This window comes from Gossypium hirsutum, chromosome A02 (genome assembly GCF_007990345.1).
Source record: "Gossypium hirsutum isolate 1008001.06 chromosome A02, Gossypium_hirsutum_v2.1, whole genome shotgun sequence".
Taxonomy (NCBI): domain Eukaryota; kingdom Viridiplantae; phylum Streptophyta; class Magnoliopsida; order Malvales; family Malvaceae; genus Gossypium; species Gossypium hirsutum.
This window is the reverse complement of record NC_053425.1, coordinates 5442760-5464047: the sequence shown is the minus strand read 5'-3', so window position 1 is coordinate 5464047 and position 21288 is coordinate 5442760. Positions and strand designations below refer to the sequence as shown.

Sequence of the window (21288 nt, the reverse complement as noted above, 5' to 3'; positions counted from 1 at the left end):
CTGTATAACCCCACAAACGTCCATTCCAGGTAAATTAAAATTAAGGGTTATAACCGTAATTTAATAACCTTATCTGAAAACTTAGCAAGGTACAAACCAAAAACGGAAACAGAATAATGTTAAAAAGGAGAAGGATATTTCTGTCTTTTCAAAAATAAAAAATGGTATTTGGTGTAATTTCTCTAAACATAAAGGTTAATTCTAATACTTCATATCATATATATTCTTTGAACACTCTTTCATTGCCATTTCTCCCTTATATTTTCTTCTTTCTCTCCGCCTGCAGTTGCTGGTTTTTTTTTACGCTTTTACGCCGTTCTTTTTACTCCTTACGCCGTCTATCTACGGCAGCGGCCACCATTTCAACCGCCGTTTGTAAGCACAGATCAAGGACTGTTTTTTTCGATTCCCTGCAACCCGTGATTTTTTTATCGGATAAACTTTTTTTTAATATTTTCGTTTTTATTTTGAAATTTTTTCCTACTGGTTTTGTTTTAAAAATATATATTCCCCAATTTTTATGGTCGGCCGGATGGTTCTTTTGTAAATCTGTTTAACGTAACGGGTTTTTGGGTCTTTTCACTTGTTTTGGACGTTTACGCTCACTTCTCGATAAAGATGATTAGACGTTTTCACCCAAACGACAAGTAAAAAAAGATTTTTTAATTGACGTTTTTGCCCTTTATTGACTCTCTGCTTACGTGGCAGTACTTATTATTATTTTATTATAAAATGAGTCATCAACAGCGTAAGATTTTGACACCTGGACTCTGTAGAAAGCGTAAAGAACGAGAAGCTTTTTATTCCTTTAAACCGTCCGTTCCGGTTCAATCCTCGGTTTATACAAATCCAAAATCCCCGCCCAACCTAATTGCTCGAACCGGCTCTTAGCTGGCTACATGGCGCATGAGTTCTTGACGAGGGGAACGTTGTTGGGTCAAAAATTCGATCCGGATCAATCGGAGGCGGTTCCGATAGTCGGCTCATTGGCTGAACCACGAAAGGTCAAGACAGGAACCGAACCGATGGGTAAGAAAGAGTGCCCGAGCTATGCTGAGGTGGCAAGCGTTTTGAAGGACGATGGGGCCCACATTCCGGGGATTGTTAATCCTACCCAGCTGGCCAGGTGGATACAGATGTGAACAAAAGGAATTCCAAATTTGGAAAATTACGTGGCGGTATACGACTGGTGAAATTTTGACACGCACGTAATGGAAGTTTGCACTCACTAGCACTTGATTATCCTGCTTTCTCTCTTTATTATGTAGCTCTTTCCGTGGTGAGTCCCGTCTCAATTGAATTTTCGTGTAAACGGGAGAGATTCGTTTATCTTAATATAAAATTAAATTATTTTTAGTATTTTTATTTATTTAAATTTTAGTGTCTGTTTGGATGAAAAAATTTAAGATTTTGGGAAAAAAATTAAATATGTTAGTATTTTAAATTAGCATTTATTATTATTTTGAGGTAAAAAGTTCACATTTATGGTATTTATGATCATTAATGTCAATTACATACTGCTCAGCATGCACTTGGAAGAGTATAAATGTAGTTTTATTTGGTGATAAATAGGAAATGCTAATATTTTAAATTGTTAATATTTATGATTATTTCCATGGTTACGATAGATAGGTTCTGATCATGTCACTCATAATGCTCATAATGCATTTTAGCAATGTATTAACAATGATATTCATGCTAATCGAATTAATGAAAATAGCTTCTTGCTTGAAACTTGGATTGAACATATAATATTTTGCAAACAAAGATAGTGTTATCATTTTCCTTGTTTTTTGCTTCGCCATTGTTGCATTGTGAATTCTTCTCTAACATGAGTACTTTTGTGAAGAACCTTCCGTAAGAACACAATGAGTTTAAAAGGGAGTTACGACTTCCAATGTAGATTTAAGAGTCTGTCATCCTAAAGTTTACTATTATTCTTCATAAGATCTCTGATCGGCTCTTGGCTTACTGGAATAGCCCTCGTGCAAAGCAACGATGGTCCTAATGGCCCCATCAACAAGCTACTTGGAAGAGGATGAATGTAATTCTATTTCTTTTTTCTATAGTTAACGTATCTTCATGCTTATTTTACGGGCATATTTTACTGTTCATGAAATATTTTTAGGGTCTATAGTTACTCTTTTCAATAATGTTATTTTCAAAATATAAATTAAAAATTTTTTTTAGAGTGTAATATGCATTCTTATTACATTTAATACTTGTGAGTATAATGTAATTTTTTCAAAGATAAATAGGAAATACATTGAATGGTTGTTTTCATTACCATGTGAAGACATGATGTCATTAATATAAGGGGCATAAATTTTAGCTTTATGCTTATATGATTATAATAATGTTATAAATTCAATTCAATCTATTCAATTATAAATAAATTAGTATTTAAAATATATAGTAAAAATTAATTTAAAAAATCATAATAATTTAATCTAAACATGATTAATGGTTGACTTATTCATCTAAGTCCAAAAGTTTACCTAAAATTTGAGAAGGTTTAAACAAAAATATTAATCTAAAAAATGAGTTTGGAAAAAATTTTATGCTCATTTAAAATATAGGCTTGGATTGAGCTCGTGTTCTAATTTTAAAGCATAAGCTTAGCTTGATTCATTTTCAAGTTTATGATATATTATATTATATATTATGTAATTTGATTCATATTAAAAATATTAAATAAATGTTAAGCTGTGTTTGTTTAGGTTTAATAAAAGCAATATATATATAATGGTTGTAAAATATATAATTATTAAATATTTAAAAATAATTATATTTTTTAAAATAAAAAAATATGGACATATATATACAACATTGAGTTAGCCATTTACAAATTGAGTGGGTTTAGGTAAATATTAAAGCTTATATTTCAAGTTGAGCCCGGTTTGGATAACTATACATGGTATTAATATTATTCATAAGCCCAGCTCGAACCGGCACATGAACACCTTTATTTCAATAAATTAAATTATCGATTTTTTGCTCTTGATATTCCCTTATTTTACAGATTCACATCGATTTAATTTATATTAGACTCTATAACATCGATTCAATTAATCAAACCAATAATTTTTTATTCAACTAAATTAAATCAACAATTTGATCCAATATCACATTATTAAATTATAATGAAAATGTAAGTTGTGTTAGACATCATCATCAATCAGAAATAAATAGGCAGAACCTCCTCTCATATCTAACAATGAATGGTGAAGAAAGCAAACTATTCTTTCTTTGGTGAAGAAATCAAACTATTCTTTCTTTCTTTTTTCCCCTCTATATTAAGGTTGATTACTATGATGAAATAATTCATTAAAACTAGCTATTACTTTTTAAAAGAGAACAAATTTTTGAAGTGTATTTAATATTTCAAGCCATATTTTATTAATATATATACTCAAATTTGTAAAAATAAAAGTTTAATTCGTAAATTGATACGTACCTAAAATTATGCCATTTTTTTTATCTTGGTACCTAAACTATTTTTTAGTCACAAGTGGTACCTAAACTATTTTTTTTTTCCAAATTGGTACTCCGTTAGTCAAATTGTTAAGTCTATTAAAAAAAGATTTAACCCACAAATTAGTACATAAATAAACTCTTTCTCCCAAGTTGATACCTAATTTTTTTTAAAAGTAATAACTATTTTTTTTTGTCACAAGTGGTACCTAAACAATTCTTCCATTTTCCATTTGATACCAAAATGTTATATCCATTAAAAAATTTCAACCAATAATTGATTGCCACATCATATAAACTTAAAAAATAATTCTTTTCTTTTCTTTTACATTATTTCTCTCTATTTTTTTTTCTATTTTTCTTTATTATTTTTTTATAATGTTTGGCAATGCCATCAATATTCAAAATTGGCCCATTAGAGGTCTAAATGCTAACGTCTAATTTTGTTTTTGAGCTTCACCACTACTTTCTCAACCTGATGTGATTGAAAAAGTTCTTTCATAAATCAAAATTAGTGTTTTTAAAACTAAACTAGATCAATTGTAAATTAAATACCAACATGAAAAAATATAATTTAAGTATTAATTTATAAATTAAGTAAAAAATAAATTATTAAAATTTCACAAATAAAAGAAATATAATTGTACAAGAAGAAGAATATCTTATGTCACATAGAACCACCAATTTGATGCTATAGGGGTAGTAAAACTCCAAGGCAAACTTCTCTCTATTAATAATGTTCAGACAAGAGACTTGATTAACAAATCGAACGATGTTTGTTTTTCGGAAGTCGACTTTTTTGAGAAATTTTTTTGAAGTTTTATCTATTAATTATAGATGGATGATATTTCGAATATTTTTTTAAAAGAATATAATGCTTATAAAATAACTACGAGAAGAGTTATAAATTAATGGAAGGGATATGGGTTAAATTATATTGAATTATTAATTAATGATAATTTGTAATTTTAAACTTTAAATCTTAAACGAAAATTAATCTTATGAATATTTTGTACATGTGTACTAGATTAATAATTGGTAGGAAGACCAAGGTTTTCGTTTTATAGCCTTATGTTTATGTCCGAGCATCTAAAAACATAAATCTAATAATGGCAAAACATGTCGACCAACATTGATGCACTAAACAAATTAAGACAACAACAACAAAAAATGGGTCCCTTGATACTTCTGCCCATTTCCAAAACAAGGGAGATTTTTTCAATTAGGGTTACTTCGCATATGATCTTTTTATTAAGGGTTATTTCAGCATCCTATAGTCTATTTCTATAAATGAGAAATGATTTTAGATTGGGAAAATTGGAGATTTGGAGTCGGGGTTTTTGTTTCTTTAATGGTTGGGGTTCTTTTAATCATGGGTTGAGTTAATATTATGGCAGTCAGAATCAAATTGGGATCAATTTGATTGGATCAGAAATTTGTTAGAGTATCAATTTAGATAAAAAAAAATTGAATCGACTTTTAAGTATGCCGATTGAACTGAGAAAAAATTAATTAAATCGATTTGTATGTTTTTAAATTTTACATATTTTTAATAATTTATTTGATTAAAATTGTACAAACAATTAAACAAAAAATTGATAATCTAATTTATTTGACTACCGATAGAATTTTTAAAATAATAATTAATGATAAATTAATTGGGTATGAATTTATTTAAGCTAACTTATAAAAAATATATACTAAACTATATCTATCATCACTTCAATTCTGCTTGTGAAATTTAAATTCTATTAACAACATACTAAATATTTTTTTCTTAATATTATATACATAAGTTACATTTGATAGGAGTATTATTTTTTAGGCATGTTTAGGTATATAAGTTAACAATAAATAATTCAATTGGTAATATTTAGCAACTACCATGACTTATTTTTAGCAAAGAAAAAAGAAAATTTTTCGCTTATTTTGAAGAGGTCTTGTTTTTTACAAAAAAAATATACTCATATTTCTAATTTCAAGTTTAAAATTATACTAATTATAATTTATTTTATGTCTAACTATTATAATATATATATATATGTAATAAATAACCTTTTTTTCCTCATGTTGTTGTATTAATAACCAAACTAACGGTTATAAACTTTAATTATGGGTATACATAGTTCGGTTAAAATTGAATTAACCGACAAAAAATCTAATTCGGTTAATCGGTCAATGGTTAAATTTAGTTCAGTCAGAGATCAGTTAATGATTTTTTGAAATTTTGATTATCGGTTAATTTGATTTGAAACCTAGTAATTAATCGAAGTAACCAATTAACCGAAATGTTTGTTGTTTTCAAGACTTATGTAGTATTTGGTTGTTAATTTTCAAGACTTATGTAGTTTTTGTAATATCTTATTTGTTGTTTCCACCTCCATTTAAAGTTTTTTTAAACTATTAAATAAACGAAAATGAATATTAACAATGTATTTTTTTATCTGTTTTATATTTATTTTAACTAAAAACAAAAAATATCAAATTTAGTTAATTCGATTAACCGATCAAATTAACTAAATTATTTCAATTCAATTAATATATTTAAAAAAACTTCGATTTAATTAACAATTAAAAATTCTTACCTTTTAAATAATTTAATTTAAGAATTACCCCAACCCACCTAATTTTAATCACACTAAAGAAAAGTAAGTGTAAGCAATAGTGGACTGCGCTGTATATATATTAATTTTTGCTGAAAATAATCCTTGTTTAATGCTCTAAGTATATATTAAAGTTACCCACGATTGATAGGGTAGATGTGGCACAAGTTAAATACAGTAGGTCACCACCACAATAAGAATATATATGCAAGTAGAGAGTAAACAAGAGCATTAGTGGAAATGTGGAATAACCATTAATTAATTAATTAATTAATTTTCTTAATTAGATGAAAATAAAGTACACTTTATTGTCCCACTAAATTTTATTTTAACTGTTGTAATAATTTAAAACTTATGAATTTGGATTAATTTAAAAGTTTAATACTTTTCACTTTAAAGATTAAAAAATTAATAAATAATTTAAGCTTCGAAAAAAATTTAAAAAAATTTTAATATAAGAATCTCGCATGTTTGTTTGATGGTTAGAGTTTTACCGTCACAAGTGTGGTCTGAATTTGAGTCATGATATTTACGTTGCTGTTAAGACTTTATCCTTCTTTTGTAATTAAATAAAAAATGAAATATGAACGATAAATGTCGTTTCTAATGCGAAAATATTTTATTTTTTTCATCCCTTTGTTGGAAGTGAAAATATTTTATTATTATTAAACTAAAACCCAAGGAAGCAAACAAAAACATACAAACTTGTTTTCTTCTTTTTCTTTTTAGGTTATATTTGGTGCAGTTTTTTACTACTAATTAACCTATTAAGACCTTTTGACTTGTTTCAAGGACGAAATTAGAATCTTTTTTAAAGAAAAAGCCACGTAAAGTATACATTTATTATTGTATTATATCATAATTTCATAATTCTTGAAAGAATTAAAATATAAATTTACTACTTTTGAAGGACTACCTACCTCAAACTATCTTTAGAGTCATTTCATATATCCATGAACAATTCATAATTTCAACATAATATATGACATGTCACGAAAAAAGTATAAAATAATATATATAAAAGCTTGTACAAATATGATTTATAGAAAAATCAATATATATAATTATATAGTATTCCAAATATTTTAATAATACTAACATTCTGTACTAGGTCAATTTCGGCCCAATCTCATTTACAAATTAAAACTCCATTTACAAAACACTAAACCCCTTAAAACCCAAACCCATTCACACTTTTACAAACCCAAATACTATTAGCCCAATACCCTAAACTAACCTGCCCTAATCCAAAACCCCTAACCCAATAAGCCCATTAAACAAAACAAGCCCAAACCAATACCAAATCCCTAGCCCAAGACCAGAATCGGGAAACCCTAGCAGCTCCCCAAGCCTCCAGCCGCCGCACACTAGGCCAACCATGGGCCACCTTGCGCACTACCACCACCACACCCCGCGCATGCCCTTCTCCTCCATGCGTCTGACACCGCCTGCAAAACGAGACACAACAACAGCAGCAACAGAGCAGTAGCGAATGGAAGAAACAATATTTTTTGTACTATGCTTTGAAACATTCGGCTATAAAGCCTAAAGGGAAAATTTGTAAAAAAAGAAAAAAAGGCAGGGGGTTTTTCTTGGTTTTTTTTATTTTTTCGGCATTTGAATACAAAAAACAGAAGCTAGAATTTAGAAAAAATACATAGATCTCAGTACTGAGATAGCAAGCATTCGGAGAAAAAAGGAAAGGCAAACGGAAAAGGTTACCTTTTTTCATCCATTTTCTTTCGATTTCCATATACATATCTATACATTTTTTAAATTAATATAAACCTAAAATCTATATATTCTAAGACCAAGAATAAATAACAAAAAAAATAAAAAAAACACGCGGTGGCCAGCGCCGGCGCCGGCGAGCCTCCGGTGGCCGTCCAGTGACCGGCCCCCATGGCCGGAGCTCCCCCCTCTCCTCTCTTCTTTCCCCGTTCCCTCTTTTCTCTCCCTCCTCTTCTGTTTTTTTTTCTTTCTTCTGTTTCAAATAAAAACAACAAAAAAATTTGGCTTATATAGGGGTCCAAAACGCACCGTTTTGGACCCCCTTTAAAGCAGAAAACGACGCCGTTTTGATGCGGGTCGGGTCGACCTGACCCGTCCGACCAGGGGATCCGCGTGTTTTTTAAGGGAGGGGCTATTTGCGCAGTTGGCCCCTCCGCTTTTTCAACGTTTTATAATCAAGTTTTTTTATATTTTAAATTCGGCCCCGCTGTTTTGCCCTGATTTCGTTCTTATCCCCCACTAAACGCTGCGTTTCGAGAGGACGGGATATTTTCATTTTTAATCCCTCCCGTGTTTTAGTGTGTTCCAATTGGTCCTTCTCTTTTATATATTTCTTTTTAAAATTGCCCCTAACCTTTTTTTATTTCGATTTTCATCCTTTTTTACTTTTCCTCATTATTTTATTTTAATTTTAATATTATTTATACTAATATATTCTATTAATGTTATTATTATTATATTTTTAGTATTTTATTGTTGTTATTCTACTTAATACTAACCTGTATATGTTATTTAGTATTATTAAGGGTTTAATATCATTATCTTGTTAATATATTTGTATATCACCTATGCATTCTTTAAATATATATACATTTACGCATATATCCTAAAATTATATTACACATATTTGTTTTATATATATATTTATCTACGTATATTATGTCTCTATTTTAATATATTTTACATATAGTATTTATATATAGTTCTTATACATTTCCAAGTACATATTTCTATACCATCTTATGTATATATTTTTAAATATTATATTGTATATATATATATTTTTTCTTAGTACCACATTACGTATATATCATGTATATAGTTATTTTTACCCATATTGTATTTGTTATTAATTTTAATACATTTATTTTATCATACGTATATATATACCTTCCTTATTTGTATCATTTGTGTATGTCGTATTATTGATTTTGTATTTATTATTTTCCCTATTGCTACTTATTATATTATTATTTGGTGTACATACATCTTTTACTATTATTAGTATAAATGTATTTTCCTTGTCCATAGTATTCCTAATATTATTGTATATGTTCAATTATACTATGTGTACTTGTATCTAGTACGTATATATTTAGTAATATTGCACATATATGTCTATTAGGCATTATATTTTCATACATCATGTATATATGTCACATATCATATTTTGCATATTTATATGCTACCTTATATTATTATTACTAAATGTACTTTATATTTATTCATGTTTGGTTTTATTTCTCTTTTAAATATTATTATTACTGTTTGCTACTGCTCTAGTATTATGTTAACATTTTTCATTGATAATGTCATTGTTTGCTTCTTTGATTTATTCTTATTTCATGAATATCTTTTATGTTTTAATTACTAATCGAGACAATATATCGATTTAACATTAAGTCGTAAATTTCATCGCTATGTTGGATGGAATTTGTCGGCTCGTGTTAAAACGATATACCCTTCTCAAAACCGGAATAAACTAAAATTTCTCGTTTTTTTCGGATCATAACTAAACTTTACATTGAATTCGCATTTTTGAAAATTAAGACAACATGTGTTTATGAGATACCAATTTTTGGGCGTCGCGAGGGTGCTAATACCTTCCTCGCGCGTAACCGACTCCCGAACCCTAATTTTCCTCTGGCTTTTAATGTAGACCTAAATCCAGCCTTCCTTTTGTTTTAAAAAAATGAATCTAATAGGTGTCCGATCACACCTAGGAAAAGGATCGGTGGCGACTCCCTCTTTATTTTAAAATTAAAATTCAGTTTTCAAACTTTTTCACTAGATTGCCACAATTAGCGACCCGAAACCAATTTTTACGTCGCTACAGCTGGCGACTCCACCGGGGACGAGATTGTTGAGAGTCGTATCTGGAATTAAACACATTTTGTCAAAATTTTCAAATTTCCTTGTTCAAAGTAAATATTTGGTCATGATCCGAAAATCTCGTTTTCAAAATTCATGCATTTGTATCGTGCTGTAAATATTTCTTCTAACTTGCTTACTTGGTTGTTTTTCAGTGTTTCAATTTTTATGGTTTTAATTTTGGTTTGGTCTCTTTAAGTGAAACGTAAAGGTTTATGAGTTGTTCCCCACACACCGTGTACTTGCATTTTCGTATAACATGAGCTCTTTACCCGGGCTCCGTCCGTTTAAGTGAAAGTAAACGCTACGTCTTCGTGAGTTAACTCGTCCCTCCGCACAAGCTAGTGAATACTTTCGGGTTACATATGACTTATGCTTTCGTGAGTTAACTTGCCCCTCCGCTTAGGCATAAGTAAATGTAATCCCTCGAATTGATCTCGTAAGCCTATGATGGGCCATGACCGAGGCTCTGTACTAATCTTAGTAGATGACAGTGCAGACGATTCGAGTATCCATCTAGAACCGAGACTGCATATAGTGAACCATACGAGCCACCTAACTAGAGCCATGCCGAACCTCTGTCCGCTTATAGTCACCAAAATAAGTACACGGGGAAAATGCCTTTTGCCTTTCATTTACACTATTTATGCAAAATAATTGGATTGGGTAGTTTAATTTGTTTTTCAAATTATATTTGTTGTGTTTGCCAACCAAGTTTGTTCGTTTTTACTTTTATTTTCATCATGTATCATAGGCATCATGTTAGGAAGGTGTTGATTAAAAGTTGGTTGCCAAAAAAACAGGTTTCTGATGGAGGAGTCAATTACACAAATAACCGAGAAGAGTGCCGTGGTTCGGGACTGGTCTCTAAAAATTTAGAAAGAAAAAGGGGATAGTCTAGTGGAAGGGTGTATTGCCAATTTGCCCGAACATATAACTGTAAATGTTCGCCAAAATAACCTTGAGGATTTGGTTCGAATTTGGAATCAGTGGGATTCAGACACTAGAGACATTTTCACTGAGAGGTATGGGGATATAGCTCACCTGATCACCATCCGTGTAGACGAACAGTTGATTCAAGCCATGGTTCGATTCTGGGACCCAGCTTATCAGTGTTTCACCTTCAATCAAGAAGACATGACTCCAACCATAGAAGAGTATGCTGCTTTACTCCGCATCGACAATGTACAATTCGGCAAAATATATGTGAAGGAGCCTAAGCCGATGACCTTCAAGAAAAAGTTAGTGAGACTGACAGACATGACTGATGCATGGGCTAAAAAACAGATAAAGAAGAAGAATGAAACCATTTGCATTCCATGGTCCTCCCTACGAGATTTGGCTCTGAACCATCTCAACATGCTGAAAAGGGTAAATCTATTCGCTTTGGCCATTTACGGTTTGGTCATTTTCCCAAAAGTTCTCGGACATCTCGAAGTTGCAGTAGTTGATTTCTTCGAAAGGTTAAAACAAGGAATCAACCCTGTCCCGACCATCCTAGCCGAGACCTTCAGGTCCCTGAGTAGTTGTCGAAGAAAAGGGGAGGGACGATTTATCGGATGCGCGCAGTTGCTCAATGTTTGGATTTTGAGTCACTTCTGGAAGGTAGAGCGCACTCCGTTCCATATGTTTTCTAAAACATTCTCCCCGCTAGAAGCTTACCTCAAGAAAGAATGGCCGAAGGAAGTCACCGAGCAACATTGGGTATCAGTTTTTCAGAATCTTCGCGCCAAGAATATAACATGGAGAGCACCCTGGATCCGTCCTTCAGTTCTGCTATACAAATGTGGAAGCCAAGATTGGGTACCTCTACTCGGGTTATGGGGAGGAGTTGGATATGCCCCGCTATTAGTCCAAAGGCAGTTTTCTTCGCGACAATTCCTCCCCGCAACTGGAGGATTAGCACAGTTCGAGTTCGCTTTCGCGGGTGAAGGATATATGAAGAGAGTCCGAGACACTGCAAAGTATTGGAAGGAAATTCATTTCATGGAATTAGCTTTGTATGCTGATACCCTTACCCAAGATTACGACATATGGAGGAAGCAACGGGTAAATAGTCAGCAAATCTCATCAACAAACTACACCATCAAGAATCCTTTCTCGGAGGAAACGCCGTCTGAGCTAGAAATGGCAAGACAAGAATTCGAACGAGAAAAGGCCAAGATGTCTCGGGACCTTAGTGCCCTTCAAGAAGAAAACTATCAACTGAAGATTGAAGTTCAGGTTAAAAGGTCCAGGACTGAAAAAGTACAAAGAGAAGCCGAGATTGTGAGAAACGACTTAAGAGACCTTCATTTGGAAAACAAGAAATTAAGAAACACTATAAAGAATAGCGGGTTGGGCAAGTCAACAGCAGAATGGAAGGAAGAAATTAGCAATATCAAGGGAGGAAAGGAGTTTTGGAAGGAAAAAGCAAAGAAAGAGGAGGAAAAGGCTGCGCGCGCTGTGATAGAGTTAAGAAGGAAGAACGCCGAGTATGAAATAGTGGCTGCAAAATTGGCGAATAGTCAGTCTGAACATCAAGAATTAAAAAGGAAAACACGAGATCTAGAAAATATGCTGCAATCTCGTCAACAACAACTAGATAACCTCTTGAAGGCTCTAGAAGAAAAGAGTGAGCAGTGCGATAAGGACATTCACGTGTATGAAGGAACCCTCAAAGAAAAAGAAATGCAACTTGACTTCTTGATCAATGAAATTCGTAAAGCGACTATGCAAGTTGTTCAATTATCAGATGAAGCCGAAGTTCTCAGTTGCCAATTCCCCCGAGCCAAAGATCGAGCATATCAGAGTTTTTAGAGCAAGTGAAGAAACAAAGCAATGTGGCTAGGAAATTTGTGTAACTGTTAGAAAAATGAGAACTTTGTGTAATAGACTATGTTGATAAATGAAATGCCTAAATATGGGGCTATCTTGAAATCAACACCAATTTCTTGCATTTCATTCATAACTGACACTCATTTGACATTTATGCATTCATTCATGCATCGGTTCATTCATTGCATATCCCATACTCGTTCGCTGAGGTTAAAACGTACAATTCGCAGTTGCCAGACTTCAAGACTGGAACCACGTCATCCGTATAAAACGCGCCGACAAGCTAGAGTAATGGAGAATGAATTCAATGAGAGAATTGAAAGGATGGAAAAAGCTCAAAAGGAATTACAAGAGCAACTGGCCAAATCGCAACAAGAGACGAGAGACCTAATGGTGATATCTCGAGAGGAATCACTCGAGCAAAGAGATCAGATGGCTAAAATTATGGAGATGATGACAACTTTGGTCAAAGGAAAATGGCCCATGCAGAACCCCGATGTTATGGAACCTCGGTCAAGAATTCACCATGATCAGGATCCACTCTATCCCCCGGGATTCACTCCACCGCCCGCATATACAATACAAAGAGGGTATACTCAAGAGGAACCCACTGGCTTGGAGCATCGACCGATGCCACCTGCTCCACCCACTAATTTGGGGCAAGGAATGTTAGCGTCGAACCCAGGGGCTAGTTCTGCTAATCCACTAGTTCCAGATCTGGATGACCCAGCAGAGGTAGCCAAGTTGAAATTGGATAACCATGACGCAAAATATAGGAGTCTAGAGGAAAGACTCAAAGCAATAGAAGGCACTGAAGTCTTCTCCACACTAGGTGCCAAGGAACTCAGTTTGGTACCTGATCTAATTTTGCCCCCGAAGTTCAAAGTGCCTGATTTTGAGAAGTATGATGGAACAAGGTGCCCAAAAGCACATCTCATTATGTTCTGTCGAAAAATGACCGGTTATGTGAACGAGGATAAACTACTCATACATTGCTTTCAAGATAGTCTAACAGGGTCAGCTCTTCGGTGGTACAATCAACTTAGTAGAGAAAAGATTCGATCCTGGAAGGACTTGGCGTCAGCATTTTGCGAACAGTACAAGCATGTATCGGATATGGTGCCAGACCGTATGACCTTGCAAATGATGGAGAAAAAGCCATCAGAGACCTTTAGACAGTATGCGCAGAGATGGAGAGACGTCTCAGCTCAAGTGGAACCCCCACTAACAAAAACGGAGATAACCGTTCTCTTTATCAATACTTTAAAGGCACCGTTTTATGACAAACTAGTGGGAAGTGCCACGAAAGATTTCGCGGATATTGTAATATTCGGTGAACTCATAGAGAATGCCGTCAAGAGCGGTAGAATGGAAGGATCAGAAGGCTCAAGAAAAGCAGCACCCTTAAGGAAGAAAGAGCCAGAAGCCCACATGGTGGGAACTGGGAGTCGTTACATTCCTAATTCGTATCCTAACCAACCCCGACCTCGAAATTATCCACCCCCGAATTCCTATTATCCCCCCAAACCCCTTACTACCAAGCACCACATCCGTCCTGCCCCGTATACGCCACGAACAACCAAAGACCTGTCACTACTTTCCCACAAAACACGGTACCCGCCCAAAGCCAATCAAGGCATAATCCCGAGAGACCGCAATTTACCTCCATCCCTGTGTCGTATGGGGAATTGTACCCAAAACTTTTAGAAAAACAGCTAATTTCTCCCCATTACATGGCACCCCTTAAACCTCCATACCCAAAGTGGTACGATCCAAACGCTAGTTGTGCATACCACGCAGGAAACCAAGGGCACTCTACTGAGAACTGTCTCGCTTTCAAAAGGAGAGTTCAAGGACTCATTGACGCGGGTATCCTACGATTCGATAGTGCTAGTAACGCCACGGGGAACCCGTTCCCTAACCATACCGAAGGAAATGTGAGCACAGTGGGGAAAGAGGATGAATGGAAGGTCAGAAGATGTGTGGCAGAAATAAGGACGCCTCTGCAGAAAATCTGGGAGATATTGGTTAAGAAAGGATTGTTCTGTCACTCTGATAGAGTTTTTGGAGAAGGAGGTCAAAGTTTTTGCAATTTTCATGGGATTGTTGGGCACGACATTCAGTCATGCGAGGACTTTAAAAGGTTACTTCAAGACCGGATGGATAATAAGGAGATCAAGGTCCTTAACAAGAGTGAAGATGCCAACGAAAGAGAAGTATGCGTCTCTGATAGCCAATCATCAGGGCCCCCTTATAGTGCTGATCGACCGTTGGTAATTTATTACGACGCGATGAGAGAGCCATTGAAACCACAGATGGTAATTGAAGTACCATCTCCTTTCCCGTATAAGGACAACAAAATAGTACTGTGAAATATGATGTTAATATCGTTACACCGGAAGTTGAAAAGTCCAAAGCCATAACTGAAGATGTTGGGGAGGTAGGTCATTTTACTCGAAGTGGACGATGCTATTCTAAAGAAGTTGAACCGGTAAAGAAAAGTAGCGACTCGAAGCAAAAAGGGAAAGCAGTGATGTACGAGGTCGAAGTCGAGCAAGAAATTCCACCCGTGCAAGAAACTAAAAAGCCTGTGAATGAGGAAGAAGCTCAAGAATTCTTGAAATTTATTAAGCACAGCGAATATAGTGTGGTGGAACAATTGAGCAAGCAGCCAGCACGAATCTCAGTTCTATCTCTACTATTAAATTCAGAGCCACACCGGAACGCTTTATTGAATGTGTTAAATCAAGCTTACGTGGCCAACAACACATCTGTCGAAAAGCTTGATAGGTGGGTAAACAATCTGAATGCGGACAACTTCATCTCTTTTAGTGATGATGAGATACCGCCAAATGGTAGAGGCTCGGTGAAAGCGCTGCATATCACGACCCGCTGCAAGGGCTACATAATACCGAACGTACTCATCGATAATGGGTCAGCGATAAATGTTATGCCATTGGCTACACTTTCCAGAATACCGATGGATTTGTCCTACTTAAAGCCCTGTCATTCCATGGTAAGGGCATTCGACGGGACGAAGCGCGAAGTCATGGGAAAGATCGAAATCCCTTTGGAAGTGGGCCCCTACATCTATGAGGTCGAATTCCAAGTCATGGACATTACACCCTCTTATAACTGCCTTTTGGAAAGACCTTGGATTCATTCTGCTGAAGCAGTCCCATCATCCCTCCATCAAAAGGTGAAATTCATCATGGATGGCTGTTTGGTCACAGTCAAGGGCGAAAAAGACATCGTCGCATCTATCTCTGCTGATGCGCCATACCTAGAAGTAAGCAAGGACGCAGTGGAATGTTCCTTTCGATCCCTTGAATTCATCAATGCCACTTTCGTCGCTGAGGGAAATAGAATTCCGATGCCAAAACTGTCGAGAAATACTAGAATAGGTGTCAAGTTGACCGTAGGAAGGGGAGCTCGTGCGAGAAGAGGTTTAGGGAGACATCTGCAAGGAATAGTGAGGGCTTTAAAGCCAGTGCACCATAATGCCTGATACGGTTTGGGGTTCCAGCCTGACATGCACCAAAGAAGAAGACAGTGGAAGAAGGATCAAGAGAGAAGAATTGCAAGAACTTTAGGCCGAGAACCAGAATGGGAACCAATAGAGTACCCTCCTTTGTCAAAACATTTATATCTGCGGGAATCATGTACCCTGGACAAGATGATCCACGAAACATGCTGGGATTAATTGAAAGGATTTTCAGAATGTCAGTATAAATGTCATTGACAAAGAAGCTGGTGCAAGTAAAGATGTCTCGAGGATACGCCCTTGCCCTCCTGGTTTCATGTTGAACAATTGGATTGCTGAGGAGCTTCTTGTAGTTTATAAGCCTTCAGAGTAATGCTAAACATCAACCTTCTATTGTGTCCTTAGATATAATAGAATTCTTTTGTAAGAGTTTGCATTCGCTCTTTATCATTTAAATGAATATCAATGAAGATGCATTTTGTCACGATTTTTCGCATTATCACTAATTTCATAATCATTTTCTCATTTCATAGCCTATCCTTACATTTGCCTCCTTGCCATGACATAACATTTGTTTGTTATTTCCAATACTTGGATGTCCCCCTATAGCTTCCTTTTCCATTCAACTTTCAGGTGCTCAGATATTGATGACATGAATAAGCCCGTTACGAATCTTGAAATTGATTTTGAGAAGGCTGTTTGCTTAGGAGAATTTGAAGCCGAAGAAAATGCTGAAGATTATGTCTCGTCTCCTGAATTGTTAAGAATGGTGGAACAAGAGGATAAACAGGTTCTGCCTCATGAAGAATCTGTGAAACAATAAATTTGGGCACTGAAGAGAAGAAACAAGAAGTGAAGATTGGGACTTCTATTTCAGAAAGTACCAGGCATAGTTTGATCACTTTACTCCGCGAATACAAAGATGTTTTCGCGTGGTCATACCAGGACATGCCAGGGCTAGATGAAGATTTAGTGGTCCATAAGCTCCCATTAAAGCCAGAATGCAAGCCCATCCAGCAAAAATTAAGACGGATGAGGCCCAAAATGCTGTTGAAAATAAAAGAGGAAGTCAATAAGCAATTTGACGCTGGCTTCCTACAAGCCTCCAAATATCCAGAATGGGTGGCTAACATAGTCCCGGTACCAAAGAAAGATGGAAAAGTACGAATGTGCGTGGATTACCGTGACCTGAATCGAGCAAGCCCAAAAGATAATTTTCCCTTGCCACATATTGACACGTTGGTGGACAACACAGCAAAACATTCATTGTTTTCTTTCATGGATGGATTCTCGGGGTATAATCAGATCAAGATGGCCCCTGAGGATATGGAGAAAACTACCTTCATAACAATGTGGGGAACGTTCTGCTACAAGGTGATGCCATTCGGGTTAAAGAATGCTGGGGCAACATATCAGAGGGCTATGGTGACATTATTCCATGACATGATGCATAAGGAAATAGAGGTCTACGTCGATGATATGATTGCTAAATCTCGAGGAGAAGAAGAGCATGTAATGAACCTCAAGAAGTTGTTCGAAAGGCTGAGAAAGTTTCAGCTAAAGCTTAATCCCGCCAAATGTACATTCGGGGCTACCTCGGGAAAGTTGCTAGGCTTCATTGTCTGTGAAAGAGGTATCGAAGTTGATCCAGATAAAATAAAAGCCATCCAAGAATTACCACCTCCGCGCACGTAAAAAGAAGTTAGAGGATTTTTAGGGAGATTAAATTACATCGCCCGATTTATCGCTCAACTTACCAACCAATGCGACCCAATTTTTTGACTCTTTCGAAAACATAACCCGGGAGAATGGAACGAGAAGTGCCAAGTGGCCTTCGATAAGATAAAACGGTATCTGTCTAATCCTCCTGTGCTAGTACCACCGACCCTTGGAAAACCCTTAATTTTGTACCTGACCGTGTTTGAAAACTCAATGGGTTGCGTACTGGGGCAACATGATGAGTCAGGGAGAAAAGAAAAGGCGATCTACTACCTCAGCAAAAAGTTCACTAAATATGAGGCAAAATATTCGTCCATTGAGAAATATTGTTGCGCTCTGGTTTGGGTAGCTCGGAGACTCAGACAATATATGTTGTATCACACGACATGGCTAATTTCAAAGCTGGACCCAATAAAATACATGATGGAATCGCCGGCACTATCAGGAAGAATGGCACGATGGCAGATCCTCCTTTCGGAATATGACATTGCCTATGTAAGTCAGAAGTTGATAAAAGGGAGCGCAATAGCTGACTTCTTAGCAACTCGAACGACAGAGGAATATGAGCATTTAAGATTCGATTTCCCAGACGAAGACTTAATATGCATCACAAAATAGAATCCGAGTCATCAAAGAGAAGTCATGGAAGATGTGCTTTGATGGTGCGTCAAATGCTTTAGGGCATGGAATTGGAGCAATCCTGGTATCACCAGACGGGAATCATTATCCGTTCACTGCAAGACCGAACTTCTTCTGTACCAATAATATCGCAGAATATGAGGCCTGTATCATGGGGCTTCGTACATCTATCGAACGAAACATCGAGATCTTGGAGGTGTACGGGGACTCAGCCCTAGTGATTTACCAAATCCGTAGAGAATGGGAAGTGAGGGACTCAAAATTGATTAAGTACAGCGATTTAGTGGCTGGATTGATCAAGGAATTCAAAGAAATAACTTTTCATTACTTCCCACGAGAAGAGAACCAACTGGCTGATGCCCTAGCCACTTTGGCTTCAATGTTCAAAGCAAGTAGAGAAGCAGAAATAATGCCCCTCAAATGAGCATATACGAGGTCCCTGCACACTGTTGTAGCATTGAGAAGAAGTAGACGGACGGCCTTGGTTCCATGATATCTTAGAATATATCAAGAATCAAAGGTATCCCGAACAAGTGAATGAGAACGATAAAAGAACAATTAGAAGAATGGCAGCGGGATTTGTTCTTGATGGGATATCCTGTATAAAAGAGGAAAGGATCAGATGCTTTTGAGATGTGTAGATGATGTTGAAGCCAGAAAAATACTTGAAGAGGTCCATGAGGGAATTTGCGGAACGCATGCCAATGGTTTCAATATGGCCAAAAAGATCATGAGACTCGGTTATTATTGGCTGACAATGGAAAGTGACTGCATCAATTTTGCCAGAAAATGCCACAAATGTCAAATCTACGGCGATAAAATTCATGTAGCCCCTTCACCCCTTCATGTCATGACTTCTCCGTGGCCTTTTTCTATGTGGGCATGGATGTCATAGGGCCAATTTCTCCAAAAGCTTCAAATAGAAATCGATTCATTTTTGTGGTTATCGATTACTTCACAAAATGGATTAAAGCCGCTTCGTTTGCCAATGTGACGAAGACTGCAGTGTGCAAGTTTTTGAAAAAGGAAATCATTTGCCGATATGGTTTGCCTGAAAGAATCATCTCAGATAATGCCACGAATCTGAACAATAAGATGATGAAAGAAGTGTGCGAGCAGTTCCAAATAAAGCATCATAATTCCTCGCCCTATCACCCAAAGATGACGGGGCTGTTGAAGCAGCTAACAAGAACATTAAGAGGATCATTGGGAAAATGACTGAGACATATAAAGATTGGCACGAGAAACTTCCATTTGCTTTGTTTGCATATTGCACATCTGTGCGAACATCTACGGGAGCAACTCCTTTCTCTCTAGTCTATGGAATGGAAGCTGTGCTACCTATCGAGGTTGAGATCCCCTCTCTGCGAGTATTGATGGAATCAAAGTTAGAAGAAGCAGAATGGGTCGAGCTCGATATGATCAGTTGAACCTCATTGAAGAAAAACGTCTAAGGGCAATTTGTCATGGGCAAATGTACCAAAAGAGAATGATTGCAGCCCATGACAAGAAGGTACGACCAAGAGAGTTCCATGAAGGAGAACTCGTTCTGAGAAAGATTCTCCCAATACAAAAAGACCTGCGAGGAAAATGGGCACCAAATTGGGAAGGACCATACGTTGTAAAAAAGGCATTCTCAGGAGGAGCTTTAATCCTTACGAGATGGATGGGAAGAGTTACCGAATCCGGTGAATCAGATGCGGTGAAGAAATATTATGCTTAAGATGAAAACCCGAAAAGGGCATCTTAAAATAAAATAAAAAAAATAAAAGAGGGATCAGGGCGAAAACCCGAAAGGCGTCTTGATTAGTACAAAAGATTAGGATGAAACCCGAGAGGGCGTCCTAATGAAAAAACCTGGCGGTCGAACGATAGGTCAAGTAGTGAGACTACAGTATTTGAAGCACTTCTGAAAGCTCGAAATTTTCTACGCAAGAAGCCATGCTCGAAAGATTATTGATTGAAGAACGTGGAAGAGTTCATGTGTTGAATATCTAGAGCATTTGTATCCGTTGAATACGACATTTTCTTTCTTTTTGACATTTTTACTCTCATTGGTTAACTTTCTTGTTTGCCACATTTGAAATAAAGGAATATGAGATATCCTTTTTATCCCTACCTGACCATCTTCATGCATCTCATTATGTGTTTATTTAATGATAAATAGTGAAATGACATACTCTAAACAAAGAAATATCAAGCATTACCCGGATAAGAATTTGATAAGTGCAAGATCTTCAAAGCAAGAACAAAGTTTAACCAAGGGCAAGAGTGATATCTGAGAAACGTCGATTACTCGTAAAGCTCGAAGACATGTATGAGCCTGAGAGAAGGTCGAGATCAAAGCAATGAACGCAGATCCTCAACAATCATGGCAAAAATGACATACGACCAATATGCTTAAGGAGCACTGCATAATCATGTAGGCATAAAGGCATTTAAGACAATATACATGATGCATATCATGATACAATCATGCATGGGCATATACAGGTAATCCAGTTAAAGCCAAGGAAATCTGGAATGAGAGTCGTAGCCTGGAATCAAAGGAAAAGATACCCGAGTTCTACCATTAGGATTCTTTGTTTTTTATTTGATGTTTTAATTTATTCATCTTTCAATGAAATCAACTCATATTGCGAGAGTGAGTTGAGCCTCCAAGACCTAGTT

The 21288-nt window shown here is 35.8% G+C and overlaps 1 pseudogene; it reads left to right on the top strand.

The window, feature by feature from the left end:
* Positions 1-260: 260 nt before the first annotated feature.
* On the top strand, positions 261-1356 carry LOC121215081 (uncharacterized; annotated as a pseudogene).
* The last annotated feature ends 19932 nt before the right edge of the window (positions 1357-21288 follow it).